The sequence below is a fragment of the Danio rerio genome, chromosome 9 (assembly GCF_049306965.1).
Source record: "Danio rerio strain Tuebingen ecotype United States chromosome 9, GRCz12tu, whole genome shotgun sequence".
Taxonomy (NCBI): Eukaryota; Metazoa; Chordata; class Actinopteri; order Cypriniformes; family Danionidae; genus Danio; species Danio rerio.
The window spans coordinates 56,546,056-56,562,500 of record NC_133184.1 but is presented as its reverse complement, the minus strand read 5'-3'; the positions used below and the strand labels follow the sequence as shown (position 1 = coordinate 56,562,500).

Genomic DNA, 16,445 nt, shown 5'->3' with positions numbered 1-16,445 from the left:
GCCTCGGCTCAGTTGGTGTTTCTGTGTGGAGTTTGCATGTTCTCCCTGCCTTCGTGTGGGTTTCCTCTGGGTGCTCCGGTTTCCCCCACAGTCCAAAGACAAGCGGTACAGGTGAATTGGGTAGGCTAAATTGTCCGTAGTGTATGAGTGTGTTTGAATGTGTGTGGATGTTTCCCAGAGATGGGTTGCGGCTGGAAGGGCATCCGCTGCGTAAAAACTTGCTGGATAAGTTGGCGGTTCACTCCGCTGTGGCGACCCCGGAATAATAAAGAGACTAACGCCTGTTTCACACTGCAATCGTCAGCGGCGCGTGAGCAGCGCGTGTGTCGGCGCGAGCGTCGCCGAAGCAGCAGTGCAGCGATAGTTTCGGCGCTGGGTCTATTTTTGACGCGCTGCTCACGCTCAATTAAAGTGACAGTGCATTGATAATGACCAAAACACATTGAATGACAGTAAAAAGTAGCAATTTTACCCAATAAATGGGTTAATAATGTCAAATGGTTTATATATAGTCAATGAAATTAACTGAAACGATTAAAAACGGCACAAACATTTATTTAGACCCGAACTACAAAACCAAATGTAAACTAATTTTAGTATCAGTTTTGCTTAAGTTGCTTGCTAGTGTTTCAGGAGAGGGGAAATATAATATTTACGGGATTTGTAGTCCATAGCAAAGTGTATTGTGGGCAGTGTAGTTCGACACGCATGCTGGATGATGTTAACTCGCTGTGTTCTGTGCAGCTGAGCAGAGCAAGAAAGTTTTAATCGGCTTTGTTTTATGTTCACTCGAGTTATTCCTACCGGGAGCTGTTTGCACTGTGAATCTGACAACACGAAAATAAGTAAAAGAAGGGCCTGCATTGCTTACTTTTGTCCGTCTCATCCTCTGCACGAGCATGAATTAACGAGCTGTTATTCTGCCGCTGGACATCACTGAAGCGGAGAAAGCAACACTAGTTTGATCATGTATAAATATCATAACTATATTGTATAAATATTATTATATATAGGATTACAGCAACCTGACAATCAAAAAACAAATGACATGATTTCACAGGCGATTGTCTTCTGACTGTAGAATTTCTCATATAGCTTTTGAAGCATACAGCACTATTTGATCTATAAAATTTGTAAAATAAACATTTGCAGGTTAAAGAAACAGCATAGGAGGGGCCTTGGTGCAGATGAAAAGTTTAAAAAGTGTATTTGCATATAGAGAGACATGGGTAACTAGATAGAATAGACAGAGATAGGTTGATCTCTGCAGCAGCTGCCGAAGAGCTGCGCGCTGCAGACGCAGCTGGTGTGAAAGGCAAACGCCTGCGTGCTGCTACTGCTCGACTGCTGACATGTGCGGTGTGAAACAGGCTTAAGCCGACAAGAAAATGAATGTATAGACCATTTTTAAGGATGTAAACAAAAACAATGGTCGCAATGTATTTAGTGTTTTACATTTTTAATTGTTATCGCTTCCAAGAATAAAAAAAGAGCGACATATTGATAAATAATGTTATGATATCTTTTTTAGCATTAAATTATGATTGAATTGCCTCTTGTTTCAGTTATGAAATAGTTCGATAACAAGCAGGAAATGTTCATGGACCAAATACATGACCACATTGAAATGGTCTACAGTGATTTATCCTAGATAAGTCCCTGTAAGTCATCTTTTGAGGCTTATGCGAGCATTATTATTTTTGTTTACAGAATCAACACATGGACTGTTTGGAAAATGAGTTTGATTCCTCAAAAAAAATCATGCATTTCAGAGTGTGCCTCATACAGGTGAGTGGGCTTGACAAACCACCTGTAGAAAACCCACTCTTTCATCTCTCTGACACATTAGCACCAGACACTTTCCTACAATCACCCCATATCTCTGTATAAACATAGTGTATTTTAGAGTGTCCCTCACAAAGGTGAGTGGGCTTGACAAACCACCCGAAGACACACTTTTCTCTCTATGTGCACCAGAACACTTTATGTAAACTCCATCTTATAAGCACTCACTAAGGAATTAGAGGAGCTGGGGTGGAAAGTGACGTCACGGCTCCTAAAATATTTTGGTTAGGCTATATCTAAAGAAGGAAAACAGATATAATGTTTGATTCAACTTCACAAACCAAACACAAATGAACTGCACTGATTTGAGCAACAAAGGGTATAAAGTGACGTCACACTGCCCGAAAATAATGCCTAATATCTCAGACACCAATCTAGAACAAACATTTGTTTTTGCGACACGTAGTTTTGGGGGTTATTATTTCTTTTCATGGAGGTGTAATAAATGACAGAATTAAATTCTAGGGTGAACTAAGCCTTGAAGTGAGCTTTGCAGTGTTTGCCAGTGCATGTTAGAGTCTGATTAAAACGCAGCTTTACATTTCTACACTCAGCGTCTCCGCTGTGACCGTGTGTGAGGTGGGAAGAGTGTGAATTTCACACCTTCAAAACGATGGAGAAGCCAATCTCCTGAGCCTGCCGTCAGATGGCGAAGATAGGAGCTGACAAAATCATTATTTTCATGCACAAATGTCACCATTCAGACGAACAGAGCAACAACACAAAGAATTAGGTATAAATTGAACAAATACATGCTTCAGTCAACACAATCTCATGGCAATTCGTAACTTTTTCATTTAGTGGCTAATTCGTATGAATTCGTACGATCTAATTCGTACAATTTTGTACGATTTGCTTATCCCCCAATGACGGTTGGGGTTAGGGGTGGGGTCAGGTGCCATGCCTCCTTTTTAAAATCGTATCATTTTGTACGACTGAACTTGTACGAATTCGTACGAATTAGCCACTAAACTGGCAAAACGTAAAATACTTGCGTTTTCTCGTGAGATCAGGCTGGCTACAGTCTATATTATCATGAAACCACAAAAAGCGTTCATAAACATACTCTTGACTGCTGTGTGTACGTAAATTGAACACTAGGGGGCAGTATGGCCACAACAACTTTCAACACAGGCTCATTGTGAACAGTAGCCCTGTATACATTTGAGGAGGGCACAAATTACGTAGCCAGAGGTACGCATGGCTGCATTTTGTCTTTTAAATGAACGCTACAGAGCAGCCTGACGCTGTTCCTTTTCCTGCTACCAGCTGACCGCTTATCTCCGTGTGAATGGCTTTTCTGTTGTTACCAGTTTGTCTAGTACAGGGACGGGCAAACTTGATCCTCATTGGCCAGTGTCCCTGCAGAGTTTTGTTCCAACACTAGTCAAACACACCTGAACATGCTAATCAGTGTCTTTAAGATTACAAGAAATCTATAAGCAGGTGTGTTTGATTAGGGTTGGAGCTAAACTGTGCAGGACACCGGCCCTCCAGGACCGAGTTTGCCCACCCATGGTCTAGTAGCTTGCCAGGTATGTCGGCGGACTTGCGACGCAGATAGGAGTTGACCACAACGACAAGGTACGAGTCCGGTAAAGAATTGTTCTAGAAAGCAAGTAAGACAAAAACAAATAAGAATAAATAAATAAATAAGAAAATCTGAAAATGTAGTAAAAATAAGGCAGCTTTTCTTTTTCCGAATTAGTTTTGAAAACACTGTCGGTTGGGTTTAGAGAAGGGAGTGGGCGGGTCAATCGGTGCTTTTGAAAACACTGTAGGTTGGGTTTAGGGAAGTGGGTGGGCGGGTCAATTGGTGCTTTTGAAAACACTGTCGGTTGGGTTTAGGGAAGAGAGTGGGCGGGTCAATCGGTGCTATTGAAAAAACTGTAGGTTGGGTTTAGGGAAGTGGGTGGGCGGGTCAATCGGTGCTTTTGAAAACACTGTTGGTTGGGTTTAGGGAAGGTGGTGGGCGGGTCAATCGGTGCTTTTGAAAACACTGTCGGTTGGGTTTAGGGAAGTGGGTGGGCGGGTCAATCGGTGCTTTTGAAAACACTGTTGGTTGGGTTTAGGGAAGGCGGTGGGCGGGTCAATCTGTGCTTTTGAAAACACTGTCGGTTGGGTTTAGGGAAGGCGGTGGGCGGGTCAATCGGTGCTCATGAAAACACTGTCGGTTGGGTTTAGGGAAGGCGGTGGGCGGGTCAATCGGTGCTTTTGAAAACACTGTCGGTTGGGTTTAGGGAAGGCGGTGGGCGGGTCAATCGGTGCTCATGAAAACACTGTTGGTTGGGTTTAGGGAAGGCGGTGGGCGGGTCAATCGGTGCTCATGAAAACACTGTCGGTTGGGTTTAGGGAAGGCGGTGGGCGGGTCAATCGGTGCTCATGAAAACACTGTTGGTTGGGTTTAGGGAAGGCGGTGGGCGGGTCAATCGGTGCTCATGAAAACACTGTCGGTTGGGTTTAGGGAAGTGGGTGGGCGGGTCAATCGGTGCTTTTGAAAACACTGTCGGTTGGGTTTAGGGAAGGCGGTGGACGGGTTAATCGGTGCTGTTGATGGTTGAGGACCACTGAGTAAGGGGATTAAATGAACAATGGCAACATGATCATTCGCCTAATTGTCCACTGCTAGGATTTTTTTTAAATATGACGTGACCCCCCACAAAGCTCGCTGAGGCCCTTTCGTGGGCCGCGACCCCCCTGTTGGGAACCGCTGCTCTAGTGGATTTGTCATCTCAAACGTGCAACAAAATGTACCCTGAGCAATGCATTTTACATGTCACAAAAATGTATAGGCTGAGGCAAGTATTTCCAATGAGCGTGGGCTGAATTATTTCCTCACGTTTCCTTCCTCATGTTGGTTCAGTTTTTCATCATTCGACGCTCTTTTGTGGTCTTCATTTGACTAGTGACATTCAGTGATATATTAATTCCTCTCTTCTTCTGTTTCTTTCTGTGAAGCATAAAAATATTGGAGAAAACTTCCTGCAGCTCTTTTTAACATGCATTATAAGTGATTTGATTTCATGCACAGATCAGAATATCTGCAGTGTATTTTAAGTATGTTAAACATTTAAAAAAGCATGCATTTCCTTTAATGCATTTAGCGTTTTTAAAATGCAGGATGTTTATAAAAGCATATTCTGAGGTGGTTTCTTTCTGTAAAGCACAACAATTTCCATGCAGCTTTTTTACAGTAACATGCATTTGAATTGTTTTATTTGATTTCATGCACACATCAAAAAATCTGTACTGAATGTTAATTCATTAATTTTCTTGTCGGCTTAGTCCCTTTATTAATCTGAGGTCGCCACAGCGGAATGAACTGCCAACTTATACAGCACGTTTTTACGCAGTGGATGCCCTTCTAGCCGCAACCCATCTCTGGGAATGTACTGAATGTTAAGTATGTTAAACATCATGCATAACAAATCATGCATTTACACTTATGCATTTAAAATATGCATGCTTTGTATAAAGTAATCTGCTCAATGCATTAATAATTTTCAATTTGCAACACATCACATATATTTCTGTGCATTATTAGCAGACTATCATGAAATAAACACAAGCTCTTACCTAATGCATCTGAACTCTGACCAGTAAAACATCTCCTGAGCCTGTCATCAGATGAATTAAAATAATTATTTCCATGCACAAGTGAAAGGTTTCACTTCCCCATTTAGCATTTATCTCTGCTCATATGCATGCATCATTTTTAAAATGCATCCATGCACTTGATTAAAATGCATGAGTAAATTGCATATTTAGTAACTGCATCATTTTAAGTATTACCACATGAACAGCCATACCTGATGATGCATTAAAAGTCTGACCAATAAAACAAACATGTGCGAAAGAGCTGGGAAATGACAATAACCCAAGCATGAGTCACTTGATGAAGCCACTTGACAGAGATGATTCACAGAAAGGCTTTTTTGATAACGATCGGCCTCTTTTCCCACAGCAAATAAAGATTTCTTCTTACCGTAATCACTACTGTGCTTCTCAATTCTCTTAGTGAGCCGTGATGCTATTCAAGAATAACATAAGATATCTCTGAGTCAGACTAAGGTCAGTGTTTTCACATTGATGGGTTTAGTTTAAAGCATTTTATAGAAGCAAATGCTTTTATTAAAGGCCAAATCAAATTTAAGGGAAGATCACATCCATCATTAAAGGGTCACGAAACACCAAAACAGCTGTTGACAGTCGTATATGTGTCCCACACTGCTAAAAACACTATTAGGACACCTATATTTCACTAAAAAGTGTAAATTGGTTGTTTTTGCGTAATTTCAAGCAAATTCGTACTTCCGGTTTGAAACGAATGTTTGAAGCTGCGTCACGGTCATGAGATAATAGCGTGTATTCCAGCGTGCAGACTGGACGTCTGTGCCAGAGTGTGTCTTATTACGTCTTACAGTGTGATGCATTAATGCATGAGTAAAGCTTGGTTCAAACCAATCAGCGCACTCTATTGTGCAACTTCATTAATATTCATTACTGTCACAGTGTTTAGACGACAGAGACGCCACGTTGTGTTGGCAAAACAAGCGTGAAGTGTTGCTTTTACAGTTTGCTGCAGTGAAGTTTTGTTTTCATTTTCTCTCTGTGAGAGCGCAGCTGGAGTCACGTGTGGATTAACAGTGTACGCGACGTGCGACAACAATAACTTACGTGTCTAAGGAGGAACATTGTTTACTTGAGAGCTGTTCTCATCTGCAAACGCTGAGATCTGGATTCGCTTTAGTCTCCTCTTAATAAAGACGCGGCTCTAGTTGCTGGTGATTGTCTTGTCTCTACAGATTTGGTAAGTGAGCGACCAGTGCTCTTTGTTTATTCAGTTTGTTCGTATCGAACTAAGTTAACTAGTGCACCGAGTGTAAACATGTTAGCACCACAACCAAACTTTAACCTCGTGTAGGATTTTCACCACATTTTGTGACCGGAATAACACACGCGGCTTTCTGACGCTGCCTGCCGTGTGCATCTAAGTTTCTGGGAAATGTGGAGGTTTTTTTTCTCTCATTCGCCGTGCGGTATCAAACATTGCATGAAAAATACACGCTTAGAGCAGCTCCTCCAATCAAATATCTCGTTTGTCGCGAGGGACAAGAATGAATTCCCTGAATGAAAGAGCCAAACTGCAGTTAAAGTCCACCATTTAATAATTTGGCAAATAATTCGACTACAGATGTCCATGTAGGTTAAACACCATCACTTTCTCCTGTATGTGTGTGTGTGCGTGTTTTGACTCTGAAACTCGCGCGTGCCCAAATAGACACTCCCACACCCTCCCACTTTTCTTCCTCCGACACTAAGCCCTAAACGGAGCTGGACACGCCCACTTTTCTGACTTTTTCCAAAGTAGAGGTGTGAAAACACCTGCTGAAATGAGGGGGTTTCATGGCCCTTTAAAGGGAGAGTTCCCCCAAAAATGAAAATGATGTCATCTTTTAATCACCTGCTTCAAAATGAGTTTCTGTTCTTCTGTTTTAAAGGGAAATAATTTAAATAATGACATTTAAAATTTAATCTTAATTTTAAAAAAGGAAGCATTTTCTGGACAAGTGAATAATATTGTGGTGTTTCAGTAATAATAAATCAAAATCAGGTGAGTTTCTCCTTAAAACAAGCTAAATAATCTGCCAATGTGGTAAGGGAAAATAAACTTATTTCCAAGCAAAAACAAGATTATAGTACTTAACCTAATGGCAGATTATTTAGCTTGTTTTAAGGAGAAACTCACCTGATTTTTATATATTATTACTGAAACACCATGATATTATTCACTTGTCCAGAAAATACTTTAAATTAAAAAGATTAAATTTTAAATGTCATTATTTAAGCTATTTATGGATTGTTTTAATGTTTATGTAAATGCTGTGTGACTTTTTTATTATTATGGAACGAGGTACACAAATTACACTGAATCATACAAAAAGAGAGAGAGAAAAAACAAAGAACATTGACTCTGAAAATAAAAGAATATTTTGTCCTCATCTAGAAAATGTTTCTTGATTTATGAATTTAAATAAGCAGGTAAGCAACTTTATATAAGTAAAGCATTTTTCAGTGTAAATAGAGATTTATATGTGGGTGAACTATCCCTTTAAAGGAGAACGCAGTCCCAGAACAAAATGCATTGCACAACATAGAGCTCTCTGCAGCATGATCCACTAGAGGACGAATGAGGCATGTGCAATAAATCAGCATTCATTACACTGCGTCATGCAGAACTGAGCAAGACATATAAATATCTAAACCTAAATAAATGTACAAACCAAGTTATTAGAATATTATTTAAAAAAAAAAGCCTTAAGGCATAGAGGAAATCTTTTCGATAATGTTTTTTGAAGATATTGTGTGGAGAGCGACACTGTGGCTCAGTAGTTAGCACTGTTACAGTTTGAGTCCCGGCTGGGTCAGTTGGCAATTTTGTGGGGAGTTTGCATGTTCTCCCCATGTTGGTGTGTTGATGTGTTGTTGTAGAGTTTGATTAGATGCTAAACTTTTGACTCCAGCATCATTATTATATCAAAAGTTGTTTTACTTTCAGAATATGTTGCTGGATTTAATGCGTTTATGGTCGTTAGTCTGGTTTTTCCTTCAGTTGTGTCTGAGATTCAGCACTTGTGAATGTTTTTATAGTCACCAGAGGAATGTGGACGCTTTTCTTTGTGATTTTCATGCCTGTTTGACAATTTTACAGCATTTATTTTGCAACTTTTCTTACATTATTGCTGGTGCATGGCATTTTATATTTTTCCCAAATTGTTCAATACATTTTTTTTATCTAAATATACTATGTATCATTACTTTGTCGTCCTACATCAATGTTTCGAAGTACTATTATTTTTTGAAGGGAAAAATTAAGCTAATTAATTACAATAATATACTTTTTTTTTTTTAAAGTTTAGTTTCCCAGCGTTTAGTTGTGGCTGGAAGGGCATCCACTGCGTAAAACATGTGCTGGATAAGCACACCTGCCAACACTCCCATTTTTCCCGGGAGTCTTCCGTATTTCAGATCCATCTCCCTTTTTTTCCTGTCTCCCAGAAAGAACCCGGAATTGCACCAACAAACCCCCCGCTCATCCTCCTATCAACCCCCCCTCACGCTATTCAGCTTGTGAACCCAAGATCACCCCCCCCCCCCCCCCCCCATTCGCTCTTTAGTCAGTTATCGTTTCACCCCCACACTTCAGGTTGTGATCGCTAAAGTTCACACTACATGACTTGACTTTGTGTCTTTTAATCTCTGTGGTGTTCACACAACGCAACACTCTGTGAATGATCCACAAGAGGGGGGTCACACACTCCCCATCAGCTCATTCAAGCTACCAAACCACAGCCAATGAAAATTTGAGGGAGGAGTCGTCAGACAAAGCTGAACACTATTGGCTGCTTGTGTGCTGATTACATCACTGACAGTGTTTCAAGCTTTGGAGAAAGCATTTAAAAACATCGTCAAATCAGCTGATTCATGAGCGGATTAATCCCTCATCTGCAAGGTTCCAGTGGATAGATACACAGAGAGTTTTTAATTTTTGTAATTTTATAACTCTTTGAAATAAAACTAACAAATAACACCCTGCCGCTTTCTAACTATCAGTGTATTTCTTTCTGACATTGTTATTTTTTTTTATTACAAAACAGTAAAGAACTGAGCATTTCTGCCTTAAATTACCATATTGGTCAACATGACTGCATGCATTTTCTTGCCTGGCAACTTCCTGCTAACATAAACAAAACTTTCTTATGGCAAAAACATCAATTTACTTCAGAAATCTTTCAAAACAGCATATTCTGTGGCGTGAAATAGCTCCTGTTTGAAAGTGAAAATGAAAGACGAGACTTTTGCGTGTTCTAGTATCTTAACTACATATTTATAGGCTGTATTAACAAAAAAAGATTATATCTTTAGGGTAATGGTGTCATTAAATATGATGCCAGACATTCAAAGCTTAATTTTAATATCTCAATAATAGCTTTGAATGTAAATATGTTGTGACAATATGGTGTTTCATATGAGAACGGTCAGAATGAGCAGTATGGTAATTCTAATAGTTACAGAATTCTAGTTCCACTGTTAATATATCCTACTTTTTTTTTTTTTTTTTTTTTGTATTTTAACAATACAAACATATTAATCATAACAATGGATGACAACAAGTACAAAGGTAAATAAAAAAAGAAAAAAGAAAAAACAACCGAGTACAGAGGCAAGTTTTCAAATTAAACGATATTCATAAAGTCTATATAAAATTTCACAGTTTTAACACTTTTTTTGTTGTAAACATTTTGTAGAGTAGTTATTAAACAGTTTAAGTCACAGAGAAAATTCTGCAGCTTAGGTAATGATAAAGAAAATTTACATTTGTGAATATAATATTTACCCAATAAAATAAATAAATTACCTATAAATTCTATGTCATGTTTTTCATGATAAAAGTAACAAATTATATCACACATGGAAAAATTAATGTTAAACTTACATTTTGATGAAAAATAAACAGATAAATCAGACCAAAACTTATTAACATGTGGGCATTTGGCAAAAAGATGATCAATTGATTCGATGCTTGATTTACAAAAGACACAATTTGAATTAGAATGACCAAATTTAGAAACAATCTCATTTGTGGGGTTAATATTGTGTAAAACTTTTAAATGTAGTTCTTTAACTTTGTTGGGAACACACAATTTGTAAGGTAAGAGCCAAGCTTTTTTCCAATTAATTTTATCTATTAAAGCATTCCAAAGAAATTTTCGCCTCGGAGTAATTCTTTTTTTTGACTGAAACACGTTTCTTATATTTTTATTACTACATTTTGGTTCCTTTTTAACAATTACTTCAAATGACAAGTGGCATTTCATTAAATGAGCACGGCCATTAGGTATGGCTTTAATCACAGTATAAAATTCTTTATGAATTACAGGGAAATTATATTTAACCATAAAATCACCATATGAATATAAGTTCCCTTGTGGATCAAATAAATCACAAACATAATTAATATCTTTTTCATGCCAATTCTTATTGAAAATCGATTTATTCTTTACTAAAATGCTTTCGTTGTTCCATAGCTTTACTTTGTGCGGGGAGAAATTGTGAACAAAACATAATTTCCATGCCAAAAGTGCCTGTTCATGAAATTTAGAGAGTTTTATAGGGAGTTTGGATGGAGAAAAACTACAAGTTAACAAAAATTTGAGACCTCCAATCTTTTTATAAATATTATGTGGGATAAAGTACCAAATCGAATCTGGAGAGTTAAGACAATTTTTAATCCAGTTTACTTTAAAAGTGTAATTGACGTCAAAAAAGTCAATCATGTCAAAACCACCATCAGCTTTCTTACCACAGAGAACATGTTTCTTCAGATTTAATATATCCTCCTCTCATGTCTGTGCTAACGCAGAATCAAGCGAGTGCACCGATGCCCATTCTGACCAATCACAGATGTTTCTGCTGAGCTCCTGAACACACAGGCATTCAGCTCATGCTGATCTGCTCTCTCATTGGCTGCAGCTTGTCACTACATCTGACCACACGTGGGGTTGAGTCGGCCGACTGCTCTGGAATATTTAGCATGCATTTCCGTCTGCGAGGTGTCGGCGTCGTGTCAGCGAGCCTCGTTGATGCGTTGTTCAGTAGTTCACACATAAAGAGCGGCGAGCGCCGAGCACCCGCAGATTTCTTCCCGATCACAGCCCGATCTGTCGGCGAGCTCGTTAACTTCCAAATCGGACTCAAATCAGGCTTAAAATCCTCTAGTGTGAACTAGGCTTTACAACCCCCTCTTCACGCTACTCAGTATGTGATTGCTCATAACTATCCCCAACCAACACCCCGCTCCGCTCTACACCAGGGGTCCCCATCAATAATCCGTTCAGAGGGGCCCCGCATTTTCCACAACGCCACTGCTCACACCCCCCTCCCCACGCCCGCCTTTTCATTTGTGATTTCCCTCACCTATATCCCCCTCCCCACCCACCCCTCCTTTATTACAGGGCGACACAATGGCTCAGTGGCTACTAGCACTGTGGCCTCACAGCAAGAAGGTCGCTGGTTCGAGCTGGGTCGGTTGGGATTTCTGTGTGGAGTTTGCATGTTCTCCCCGTGTTGGTGTGGGTTTCCTCTGTGTGCTCCCCACAGTCCAAACACATGCACCATTGGGGAATTGATTAACGTTTGAATGAGTGTGTATGGGTGTTTCCCAGTAATGGGTTGCAGCTAGAAGGGCATATTCAAATAAGTTGGTGGTTTGTTCTGCTGTGGTGACCCCTGATGAATAAAGGGACCAAGCCGAAGGAAACTAAATGAATGAATGAGTTTGTTACAAGTTGCCAGCACTAGGTGTTACAGGCAGGCCTTTGATACAGTCCAGAAAGGGATCTCGAGTCTTATAAAAGAGATAAAAGAAATTGAGTGAGCCGGAGAGTAAGCATCTTAGCTTTTCAAGTCACAACAATCCAGCATTTTTTTAAACATTTTTTCTGAGTGTGTGTACGTGACGACTTCTAAGTGCACGTCAGTGGAGAAGTATGCAGTCAGCATCCAGATGGTGTATTACGACATCTGCCAGCAGGAGCCCACTGACCCGAGCTGACCTGACAAACCTTCACCTACTGCACATCACACTCATGAATGACAACTATTAACACTTCAGTTATGCATTACCATAATATAAGTCTGCATGGGGGAAATGAATTGTCAGTTGTTCGTTGGTTACTCATATCTTCTTGTTTCTTCCTAAAAAGCACATAAGTATAGGCTAATATCTGAGAACAATTGCTGTGCATGAAAAGTGTCTGATTTAGTGCACAGATCAGAGTTTCTGCAGTGTGTTTTAAATATGTTATACATTAAGAAATCATGCATCTACTTTTATGCGTTTTGCATTAACATAATGCATGCTATTTTAAAGGCATTTGCTAAATCTGCTAGTGCCGTTCAAGACGCGGTTGTTGTTAGAAGGGATACAGCTGCTGCCAAAAGTGAACGAGAGTTATTTATTCCCTCATTCATTTTCCTTCGGCTTAGTCCATTTATTAATCAGGGTTCACCACAGCGGAATGAACCACCAACTATTCCAGAATATGTTTTACGCATTGGATGCCCTTCCAGCTGCAACCCAGTACTGAGAAACATCCATACACTCATTCACACTCATTCACTACAGCCAATTTAGTTTATTAAATAATTATTTTTTAATTTAGCCATTAAATTATGTTTTATTAACGTCTACTTCAACCCCAACCCTAAAACCAACAATCACAGTAATGTAAAACAGCAATTATAAACAGGATTATTTATATTATTATTAAATTACCCTGTAAATTGTCCTTAAATAACATCTACCCCTACAACAACCTTAAACCCACTCCTCAGTGTAATGTAAAAATATTAATTATTCTTTTACAGTGTGTCTCGAAAAATATGCTATATCGATGCATCCGTAGCTGTATCCCTTCTAGAATTAACCTCAAAACACAGTCCAGCAGCGCAGACTAGTGTGCACTACTGGAACTGCACTCGACTCCCCGAGCAACACTCGCATCTTATGGCAATCTCCTCAGGACTCTGATAAAGGAATTATTCAGAAACATGCAGAGACAGATGTCTACTTTATAGGAAGAAAAACTACATGCTGAGTGTTTACATCTATGAGAAGAGTCTGCAATTTAAGGTACAAACTTCTTCCTCATTAACTGACTGTTGCTTATTGTCACAGGCACCTGTCAATTATCTCGATACTTCATCTTCATTTCTTTCATGTTTAATTTCCTACCTTATTGTTGATGCAGTTGTGTGGTAGTCTGCTATTCACGAGTCTGTCATGCAGAGAGATATCTCCTCAGGTGAAATCTCCTCCATCCATTCAGAAGTTAAAGTCCAAACACGCCTTTGTAGAAGTTCACATTGCTGTTGCAGATAAAATATAACATGGAAAGCGTGGTCTAATTATGCTCCAGTGGGCTAGATATGAATTAAAAGCCATTCAAACATCTTTCAGCGTCTCCATTTGGTCTCGCGCGTCCGCCATAGTTTGTTTACGCTTTTTACTCGCGTTTGTAGTTTTCCGAATGGTAGAACATCCGGGAACTTGAATGACTTAATTCTAAATTGGGTATATGCCGAGCTAGTGTTGTTCCTATACTTATAAACTTCCAGTGACCGGTTATTGTGAGTTTTTTTTCCATTTTATAAGGTTCCTTTTACAGCATTGATGTTGTAATATAAATCAATTACATTCAGTTAAATTAACTTTGGCATTTATTTAGTTGCTCAAGCATAAAACGAGACAAAAGGCCTTTTACTCGCACTCGCCCGTCAGAATCGGCAGAGAAGCGCAGAAGCTCCACTAAATATACTGGGGAAAAATAATTGATCATAATATAAAAACATGGTGGGGAAAACGTAGTTTAATTGGGTGCTTCTTGTTCAATCTGAGACCCACTTTATATCGGATATCAATCAGCCTGAGGAGATCACTGATTTATAAAGAAAACTGACCTTAAAGGGCCATGAAACCCCCTCGTTTCAGCAGGGTGTTTTCACACCTCTACTTTGGGAAAAGTGGGCGTGTCCAGCTCTGTTTAGGGGGAGTGTCGGAGCAACTAAAGTGGGATGGTGTGGGAGTGTCTATTTGGGCGCGCGCGAGTTTCAGTCAAAATACACACACAGTAGAAAGTGATGGTGTTTAACCTACATGGACATCTGTAGTCGAATTATTTGCCAAATGATTAAATGGTGGACTTTAACTGCAGTTTGGCTCTTTCATTCAGGGAATTCATTCATGTCCCTCGCGACAAACGAGATATTTGATTCGAGGCGCTGCTCTAAGCGTGTATTTTTCATGCAATGTTTGATACCGCACGGCGAATGAGAGAAAAAAAAAACTCCACATTTCCCGGAAACTTAGATGCACACGGCAGGCAGCGTCAGAAAGCCGCGTGTGTTATTCCGGTCACAAAATGCGGTGCTTTGTTTGCACTCAGTGCAATAGTTAACTTAATTCGATACGAACAAACTGAATAAACAAAGAGCGCTGGTCGCTCACTTACCAAATCTGTAGAGACAGACAATCACCAGCAACTAGAGCCGCGTCTTTATGAAGAGAAGACTAACGTTACAAGCGAATCCGGATTTCAGCGTTTGCAGATGAGAACAGCTCTCAGGTAAACAATAATCCTACTTAGACACGTAAGTTATTGTTGTCGAGCGTCGCGTACACTGTTAATCCACACGTGACTCCAGCTGAGCTCTCACAGAGAGAAAATGAAAACAAAACTCAACTGCAGCAAACTATAAAAGCAACACTTCACGCTTGTTTTGCCAACACAACGTGGCGTCTCTGTCGTCTAAACACTGTGACAGTTATGAATATTAATGAAGTTGCACAATAGAGCGCGCTGATTGGTTTGAACCAAGCTTTACTCATGCATTAATGCAGCACACTGTAAGACGTAATAAGACTCACTCTGGCACAGACGTCCAGTCTGCACGCTGGAATACACGCTATTATCTCATGACCGTGACGCAGCTTCAAAAATTCGTTTCAAACAGGAAGTACGAATTTGCTTAAAATAACGCAAAAACAACCAATTTACACTTTTTAGTGAAATATAGGTGTCCTAATAGTGTTTTTAGCAGTGTGGGACACATATACCACTGTCAACAGCTCAAAAATGTGTTTTGGTGTTTCTTGACCCTTTAAACGCGCAGATTTTTGCATTAGCATACAGTTCACCAGAAGCGCTTAACCCAGGTTACTGGCAAATTAAAAGTCCTATTAGCATGATTCAGCATATACCCTATTCTGCCAGTGGTCTAAGTAAAATAATACGGCTCTACCTACAGCAAGACATTTTTGGGTTTCATTATTTGATCATATTTCTTGGGTAATAGCTTGGAAGTTGACAAATAAGTTTTGCTGAAATAACAAAATTAAAGAAGCGTCGTTCACAAAACTCCATAGAATGTATCCTGCTAAACATGTTTGAGAAAGATTTAAACTTAATATTTCATATATGTGTGAATTTTGTGGTCAAGAAAAATAAACAATTTTGCATCTTTTTTTCATTGTATGTAGTCAAGAATATTTTGGAAAGATTTGAAATTGTTTATTAACAAAACAAATGGAGTATAGAATAGAAATTGGTTGATTTGATGTACTGTTTTATTCTGATAATGGCAACTTGAACTGTAAAGGACAATATATTTTTAATTTGTTTATGCTGATAGGAAAATACCATATACAAAAGAAAAAGTGGGCTCAATTTAAACCAATCTTTACCCATTTTGTGAATGACTTTAAAGTTACAGTTGAAGACAGAATTATTAACCCCTTTTGATTTTTTTTCTCTTTTAAATGATTTTTAACAGAGCAAGGAAATTTTTACTGTATGTCTGATAATATTTTTTCTTCTGGAGAAAGTCTTATTTGTTTTATTTCGGCTACAATGAAGGCAGTTATTTATTTTTTTTAAACCCTTTTTGGGACAAAATTATTAGCTTAGATCTTAAAATAGCTTTAAGCTATTTTTTTTTTGATAATCTACAGAACAAACCATCATTATACAATAACTTGC

The 16,445-nt window shown here is 39.1% G+C and overlaps 1 protein-coding gene across 4 annotated transcripts in view; it reads right to left on the bottom strand.

Annotated features, from left to right (window-relative positions):
• Positions 1–13,897, bottom strand: part of frmpd4 (FERM and PDZ domain containing 4) — a 225,480-nt gene extending 211,583 nt beyond the window's left edge. For all 4 annotated transcript variants that reach the window (XM_073913338.1, XM_073913337.1, XM_021479059.3 and 1 more), the window contains exon 1: positions 13,643–13,897. The gene's annotated coding sequence lies outside the window, so the exon portion shown is untranslated. The remainder of the gene's footprint in view (positions 1–13,642) is intronic.
• Between the last annotated feature and the right edge of the window lie 2,548 nt (positions 13,898–16,445).